Source organism: Eurosta solidaginis, unplaced genomic scaffold, assembly GCF_040869045.1.
Source record: "Eurosta solidaginis isolate ZX-2024a unplaced genomic scaffold, ASM4086904v1 ctg00000201.1, whole genome shotgun sequence".
In the NCBI taxonomy this organism is placed as follows: Eukaryota; Metazoa; Arthropoda; class Insecta; order Diptera; family Tephritidae; genus Eurosta; species Eurosta solidaginis.
This window is the reverse complement of record NW_027136961.1, coordinates 386849-395987: the sequence shown is the minus strand read 5'-3', so window position 1 is coordinate 395987 and position 9139 is coordinate 386849. Positions and strand designations below refer to the sequence as shown.

The 9139-nt window shown below is 40.2% G+C and overlaps 1 non-coding gene across 1 annotated transcript; it reads right to left on the bottom strand.

Annotated features, from left to right (window-relative positions):
• Positions 1 to 4153: 4153 nt before the first annotated feature.
• TRNAG-GCC (transfer RNA glycine (anticodon GCC)) lies at positions 4154 to 4224 on the bottom strand. The gene has a single exon. It is a non-coding gene; the product is annotated as a tRNA-Gly (tRNA).
• Between the last annotated feature and the right edge of the window lie 4915 nt (positions 4225 to 9139).

The following is a 9139-nucleotide window of genomic DNA, read 5'->3' as shown; positions in this document are numbered from 1 at the left end:
ACGAGCTGTCAGCTGCGTACTTCTAAAATCACCCCCAGTTGGTTAGGGCGCTTAGAACATACCCGCGGCTTGTATGTCTGTCGTAAGAGGCGACTAAAATACAAAATTGATTCAAGAGGCTGTGTAGCGCAACCATATCGAGCGGTGCCAGCGTAATATATAGATCATCCAAACCAATTATCAACCTCGCCTACCCGTGGCGAATCCTGTTTATTTAACAGCTGAGGCTCTAGCGACTCCAAGCTCCTTATGGATGTAGGGAGTGGGAGGACTTTATGGCCTAGAAGATTTCATGTGGTCATACTAAATCGCTCCTGAGATGGTCGGGCTAGCACTGCATCCGGCAAAGGGCCATCAACATTGATAACAATCCCCACTCCGCTACAACAACAAGTTTCCAAAATCTGCATGAAAATTGTGAGTTTAGGCTATGCAGAGCTGATCGGTTCATAAGGACCTTGCATAAACTAGACATGAGAGATGAATTGCGACAACGACACTTAAATAAATATACAAAAATAAGTGCAACTCGCGATAACATCCCCGAGTTTCTCTTAAAATTTGCGTCGTGCTCCTTTTAGATTTTCCTACAAATGGGCGGAATGGGATCTACATTTTTTATGGTGACTTCCAACGGCATCTGCAAATCAGATGTTTTTTCACCGAGAAGCAGAAATACACTCGTAGTGTTTGCCTAATCACTGCCGAGAGGGCGGGGTCGCCATTAGACACATTTTTATCCAAATCTTTAATATTGCTTTGTCCTAGAGTTGAGTACGGGATCTTCGGTGTGTTAGGCGGAACAGTCTACAACCACACCACGGCGGCCGTCGGCTTTAAACCTCTATAAAATAACTCTTTTCGCTTAGCGTTCATGCCGAGCCATCAGCTGCGCTTTGTTATTCCACCAGCCTATGGAACTCGTCTGGATGGGCTTCAATTTTGCGAGCCATTTAACATAATGCCAAAAAAAGCGTATGTACTTTCTTCGCTTGATGGCTACTACCGCTAGATCATAGTCATCATTATCATCATGAATTCGCGCTTAACTGGCCAGGCGATTTGAGCTGTTGCGAAATAAATTACGCCATTGGGAGCACCAAAGAAGATCAAATATTCCTTTGTCTGTCTCTCAAAACTAAGTGGAGGTCTTCTTATTCTTGTAGCAGTCTTCCGCACCACCCCATGGGTACGATTACTAATAAATTCTCATCGATTTATTCCAATTGAAGTCCAAGGTAACTTGCAATTTTAATAGGGTTGAAACAAAGAGGAAAGGGTATTAGAGGCGTTTGTTCCACAATGCAAATACAAAGTTGGTTGGTCATGGAGAGACACATAACATTCCGTATGCCCAGGTTAATTCTGGTAAGTAAGATCATTACATTATCCAGATCGAAGTTCTGCTAGAGTGACGCGCGTTTTCATGGAAAGTCTGCTTTATCAACTGCGTGTTTCGGTTATTGGGCTCTGAGAGCGAGGTTCGCAGGGAATCTATCGGCATGGTGACGGTTTCTGCTCATCTGGTTCAAACGGCTGAGACCTTCATAGTACTTGCGCAGATAACTCCTTGGAGGCCGGACTTTTCACGATCCTTAGGACGCCTAGTTTTCTTAGTATTTAATAGAAACTGTTTGATCCTCATGGAGATCTCCTTACTGGCAGTTATGGGCGCGGTGTTATAACAGGCCTGCATCTTCATAAAGTGTGTTTTTTTCAAGCTCGGAGACCATTTTGGAAAAAAACTCGCTAACCTGGGTTGATTTTTATGGACGAAAGTTAATCGATATCGCGCCATTGATTTTTCGATAGTATTTGGGATCAGGAAGAAAAAGTTTCACTACGCATACCCAAACAAATAATTTTGGAGCCTGCGAAAAAAATGGCGAAAGGGTACATTTTTCGACCAAAACACTCCCCACAACCCAAAAAGTATTTTTTTTTTTTTTCAAAAAACTGTTATCGGAAACGCTTTTCCAATAACAGTTTAAAAAAAAAATATTTTTTGGGTTTTGGGGAGTATTTTGGTCGAAAAATTGACCCTTTCTCCATTTTTTTTTCGCCGACTCGAAAATTATTTTTTTGGGTATGCGTAATGAACTTTTTTTCCTGAGCCCAAATCCTATCGAAAAATTGATGGTGCGATATCGGTTAATAAATCTACACAGTCTAATACACGCGGCTGGCAAATTTGCTTTATAGGTAGGTATGAGCGTTTCTTCTGTTTTGTGTGCTGCCAGCGAGGGACTTGAGTGTGTTACTACGTCATTGAACTTTAGGTATATTTGGAGCTTCATGCTCTTCAAAATGAGGGCCATTATCAAACGACACACCCAATGTATTTGGGTGCTGGACAGTCGGTAGCGTATTGGTATCGACGTGGATGTACAATATTGCAGACAATTGTCGCGCTCACGTCGTAAATAAAGCCGCCGAAAACATGCTCGGTGATTGTGCCAGAAAGGTGTGGCAATGAAACTGGACAATTTAGTGAGATAGGTGCTAATTTCACAGTGTAACACAGTGGAGGTCTCCCCTTCATCTGCTCCCAAAAACGGGTGCCGATAGGAATACTTTGCGTTGTTATTCGTTGCCCTATGTTCACATCTTCGTAGAGCTCGTATAGCTCATCAGTATACTTCTTTCGATACTCGCAGTAGACAATGCGGACAGGAATATAAGTCTCCCGTATACCTTTTTAATTTAGAAATTTTTAATGATGCTGGAAGTTGTGTTGCTGTAAAGGGTGTTTAAGTGCAATTCTAAAAGTTCTTCTCGAGTTGATTTATTAGGTTTGCAATGAGCTGCTAACTGCCACATCCTGGGTATGTTGTGATTGATATTTTTCATATGCAACTACAGGGCTAAAGTCGCAATTGTTCTGAATCCTTTTACACCTTAGTAGACTTCCAAATTCGAATAGAGAAGGTGTAACGGTAGGCAAAGTACAGGCTCCACTTCGACGAACAGGGGATTACAGGACTACTGAATGACTTCGCGTGACTCTTAACTTGATCTATTTCAGGACCAGATTTCAAAATTATCACAAAACTCCAGGCCAAATTAGTGATCTCTGACAAAGGGTTGACATAAGGTCAATAGCCCTTAACTACCTAAAGTGACCACAAAGTCAATCGAAGTTATGACCATGTGAAATGGTTACAACGCCATATTTGAAATGGTTACCATGTCAACGAAATAATCGCAAGGTCAAATGGAAATTTTGTAAATAGACATAAGGTCAAATGACCTTATGACCTTTTGAAGTGGCATAAAGCCAGTTGATCTTATCGCCGTTTGAAGTGGTCATTGACCTTATGTCATCCCACCAAGAAAACTACTCTAAAAATCATGTGGGAATTCATATAAAGCTAGATCCTTAATTGTGATCTTAATTTGTCCAAGTTTCTTATCTCAATATGTTTGAATTGGGTCCAGTCTGTTTCTTTAGGCTTTCTTCCGACTTCGCCCTTCTGCACCCTCTTCAGTGGAATACTGAAGCTGATATATGAGTGGCCTTAGAAGGATGGTCTTTCAAGATACTTCCGTCGTAACATAATATATCATGCTCTAGATATAAGGAGATATAATTACATTAATTGATGATGGGCCAACCCTGTTAGCTTTTCGCAAATAACATTTTTCTTGTATCTTCTTGACTAGATCAAAGCTTATCAATGCCCCTTTCTACTTCGTCCCCTCCTAGCGAACTTTGATCTTTGTCTTTACGACGTTCCTTTCTAAAAAACAGGTAAATATTGCACATCTCCTAGGACATTTCTCCAAGCTTCGTGTACACCATATCCTCCGCCTCCAAGCTTATTTTGCTGATGGATGGCGCATCGTGGGAAATGCGCTCTACTCATCACCCCGAACCATGCGCCTGCGCTATGTCTTCGGGCCATTTTAAGCGTCCTACCTACTGTACCCTATTGTACCTTACTTAGTACTAAGAATGTTGAGGTAATGTCCGACATAGACAAGCCTTGAGGCAAAGTGGCTGGTGTAGACCTTCACTGTTAGCTACCTGCCGTCAGAAAGGGTCAAAATCGTGCTTGCGGAGTTTAATGCCATAGTGGGGAAGGAAAAAAATATCCATCAATATAAAGTTTAAATAAAAAAAAATAACAAAAAACAGGAAGTTAATATGTCATGCATCGGCCGGGAATCGAACCCGGGCCGCCCGCGTGGCAGGCGAGCATTCTACCACTGAACCACCGATGCTCGTTGCTAATACTATCATAATACTCCCTGATCTAACGCGTTTGAAAGGTGAAATATTAATAACAACAATACCAACTTGTTGTGAGCTATGCTCAAATAGTAAAACCTGATTTTGTATGCCACTTGTACGACCAAAAACGTGAAGATGGCTGCAGGTGAATGAAATCAACGCGTTTGTATGTACGTATGTACGTATGTAATATAAACACTTGACTATGAAAAGCTGTTTATTTATTATACTCAGTTGAGCAGAGCTCACAGAGTATATTAAGTTTGATTGGATAACGGTTGGTTGTACATATATAAAGGAATCGAGATAGATATAGACTTCCATATATCAAAATAATCAGGATCGAAAAAAAATTTGATTGAGCCATGTCCGTCCGTCCGTCCGTCCGTTAACACGATAACTTGAGTAAATTTTGAGGTATCTTGATGAAATTTGGTATGTAGGTTCCTAAGCACTCATCTCAGATCGCTATTTAAAATGAACGAAATCGGACTATAACCACGCCCACTTTTTCGATATCGAAAATTTCGAAAAACCGAAAAAGTGCGATAATTCATTACAAAAGACAGATAAAGCGACGAAACTTGGTAGATGAGTTGAACTTATGACGCAAAATATAAAATTAGTAAAATTTTGGACAATGGGCGTGGCACCGCCCACTTTTAAAAGAAGGTAATTTAAAATTTTGCAAGCTGTAATTTTGCAGTCGTTGAAGATATCATAATGAAATTTGGCAGGAACGTTACTCCTATTACTATATGTACGCTTAATAAAAATTAGCAAAATCGGAGAAGGACCACGTCCACTTTAAAAAAAAAATTTTTTTAAAGAAAAATTTTAACAAAAAATTTAATATCTTTACAGTATATAAGTAAATTATGTCAACATTCAACTCCAGTAATGATGTGGTGCAACAAAATACAAAAATAAATGAAAATTTCAAAATGGGCGTGGCTCCACCTTTTTTTCATTTAATTTGTCTAGGATACTTTTAACGCCATAAGTCGAACAAAAATTAACCAATCCTTTTGAAATTTGGTAGGGGCATAGATTTTATGACGTTAACTGTTTTCTGTGAAAATCGCGGAATCGGTTGATTCCACGCCCAGTTTTTATACACAGCCGTCCGTCTGTCCTTCCGCATGGCCGTTAACACGATAACTTCAGCAAAAATCGACATATCTTTAATGAACTTAGTTCACGTGCTTACTTGAACTCACTTTATCTTGGTATGAAAAATAAACGAAATCCGACTATGACCACGCCCACTTTTTCGATATCGAAAATTACGAAAAATGAAAAAAATGCCATAATTCTATACCAAATACGAAAAAAGGGATGAAACATGGTAAGGTAATTGGTTTGTTTTATTGACGCGAAATATAACTTTAGAAAAAACTTTATAAAATGGTTGTGATACCTACCATATTAAGTAGAAGAAAATGAAAAAGTTCTGCCAGGCGAAATAAAAAACCCTTAAAATCTTGGCAGGTATTACATATATAAATAAATTAGCGGTATCTAACAGATAATGTTCTGGGTCACCCTGGTCCACATTTTGGTCGATATCTGGAAAACGCCTTCACATATACAACTACCACCACTCCCTTTTAAAACTCTCATTAATACCTTTAATTTGATACCCATATCGTACAAACTCATTCTAGAGTCACCCCTGGTCCACGTTTATGGCGTTATTTCGAAAAGGCGAACACCTATAGAACGAAGGCCCACTCCCTTTTAAAAATACTCATTAACTCCTTTCGTTTGATACCCATATTGCACAAACGAATTCTAGAGTCACCCCTGTCCCACCTTTATGGCGATATCTCGAAAATGCGACCACCTATAGAACGAAGGCCCACTCCCTTTTAAAAATACTCATTAGCACCTTTCATTTGATACCCATATCGCACAAACAAAGTCTAGAGTCACCCCTGGTACACCTTTATTGCGATACCTCGAAAAGGCGTCCACCTATAGAACTAAGGCCCACTCCCTTTTAAAATACTCATTAACTCCTTTCGTTTGATACCCATATTGCACAAACGAATTCTAGAGTCACCCCTGACCCCCCTTTATGGCGATATCTCGAAACGGCGTCCACCTATGAAACTAAGGATAACTCCCTTTTAAAAAACTCATTAACACCTTTCTTTTGATACCCATATTGTACAAACAAACTCTAGGGTCACCCCTGCTCCTCCTTTATGGCGATATCTCGAAACGGCGTCCAGCTATGGGACTATGGATTACTCACTTTTAAAAAACTCATTAACACCTTTCTTTTGATACCCATATTGTACAAACAAACTCTAGGGTCACCCCTGCTCCTCCTTTATGGCGATATCTCGAAACGGCGTCCAGCTATGGGACTATGGATTACTCCCTTTTAAAAAACTCATTAACACCTTTCTTTTGATACCCATACTGTACAAACAAATTCTAGGGTCACCCCTGCTCCACCTTTATGGCGATATCTCGAAACGGCGTCCACCTATGGAACTAAGGATTAATCCCTTTTAAAAAACTCATTAACACCTTTCTTTTGATACCCATATTGTACAAACAAACTCTAGGGTCACCCCTGCTCCTCCGTTATGGCGATATCTCGAAACGGCTTCCAGCTATGGAACTAAGGATTACTCACTTTTAAAATACTCATTAACACCTTTCTTTTGATACCCATATTGCACAAACGAATTCTAGAGTCACCCCTGACCCACCTTTATGGCGATATCTCGAAACGGCGTCCACCTATGAAACTAAGGATTACTCCCTTTTAAAAAACTCATTAACACCTTTCTTTTGATAACCATACTGTACAAACAAATTCTAGGGTCACCCCTGCTCCACCTTAATGGCGATATCTCGAAACGGCGTCCACCTATGGAACTAAGGATTACTCCCTTTTAAAAAACTCATTAACACCTTTCTTTTGATACCCATATTGTACAAACAAACTCTAGGGTCACCCCTGCTCCTCCTTTATGGCGATATCTCGAAACGGCGTCCATCTATGGGACTATGGATTACTCACTTTTAAAATACTCATTAACACCTTTCTTTTGATACCCATATTGCACAAACGAATTCTAGGGTCACCCCTGGTCCACCTTTATGGCGATATCTCGAAACGGCGTCCACCTATGGAACTAAGGATTACTCCCTTTTAAAAAACTCATTAACACCTTTCTTTTGATACCCATATTGTACAAACAAATTCTAGGGTCACCCCTGCTCCACCTTTATGGCGATATCTCGAAAAGGCGAACACCTATAGAACGAAGGCCCACTCCCTTTTAAAATACTCATTAACTCCTTTCGTTTGATACCCATATTGCACAAACGAATTCTAGAGTCACCCCTGGCCCACCTTTATGGCGATAACTCGAAAAGGCGTCCACCTATAGAACTAAGGCCCACTCCCTTTTAAAATACTCATTAACTCCTTTCGTTTGATACCCATATTGCACAAACGAATTCTAGAGTCACCCCTGGCCCACCTTTAGGGCGATATCTCGAAACGGCGTCCACCTATGGAACTAAGGATTACTCCCTTTTAAAAAACTCATTAACACCTTTCTCTTGATACCCATATTGTACATACAAATTCTAGGGTCACCCCTGCTCCACCTTTATGGCGATATCTCGAAAAGGCGAACACCTATAGAACGAAGGCCCACTCCCTTTTAAAATACTCATTAACTCCTTTCGTTTGATACCCATATTGCACAAACAAATTCTAGTCACCCCTGGCCCACCTTTATGGCGATATCTCGAAACGGCGTCCACCTATGGAACTAAGGATTACTCCCTTTTAAAAAACTCATTAACATCTTTCTTTTGATACCCATATTGTACAAACAAATTCTAGGGTCAACCCTGCTGCACCTTTATGGCGATATCTCGAAAAGGCGAACACCTATAGAACGAAGGCCCACTCCCTTTTAAAATACTCATTAACTCCTTTCGTTTGATACCCATATTGCACAAACGAATTCTAGAGTCACCCCTGGCCCACCTTTATGGCGATAACTCGAAAAGGCGTCCACCTATAGAACTAAGGCCCACTCCCTTTTAAAATACTCATTAACTCCTTTCGTTTGATACCCACATTGCACAAACGAATTCTAGAGTCACCCCTGGCCCACCTTTAGGGCGATATCTCGAAACGGCGTCCACCTATGGAACTAAGGATTACTCCCTTTTAAAAAACTCATTAACACCTTTCTTTTGATACCCATATTGTACAAACAAACTCTAGGGTCACCCCTGCTCCTCCTTTATGGCGATATCTCGAAACGGCGTCCAGCTATTGAACTAAGGATTACTCACTTTTAAAATACTCATTAACACCTTTCTTTTGATACCCATATTGTACAAACAAATTCTATGGTCACTCCTGGCCCACCTTTATGGCGATATCTCGAAACGGCGCCCACCTATGGAACTAAGGATGACTCCCTTTTAAAATACTCATTAACATCTTTCATTTGATACCCATATCGTACAAACGCATTCTAGAGTCAACCCTGATCCACCTTTATGGCTATATCCCTAAATGGCGTCCACCTGTAGAACTATGGCCCACTCCCTCATAAAATACTCTTTAATGTCTTTCATTTGATACGCATGTTATACAAATACATTCCAGGGTTTCCCTCGGTTCATTTTCCTACATGGTTATTTTCCCTTATGTTGTCACCATAGCTCTCAACTGAGTATGTAATGTTCGGTTACACCCGAACTTAACCTTCCTTACTTGTTTTTAAATAATTTTTAATATTTTAGTTGTATAAAAAGGATAAAAAATTCAACAAAAAGATTCCAGGAACTCTCAATGTTTGATAGCAGATCGATTATCGTCTTCACCTTGATTTTGGTACATCGTTTCAACCTCCG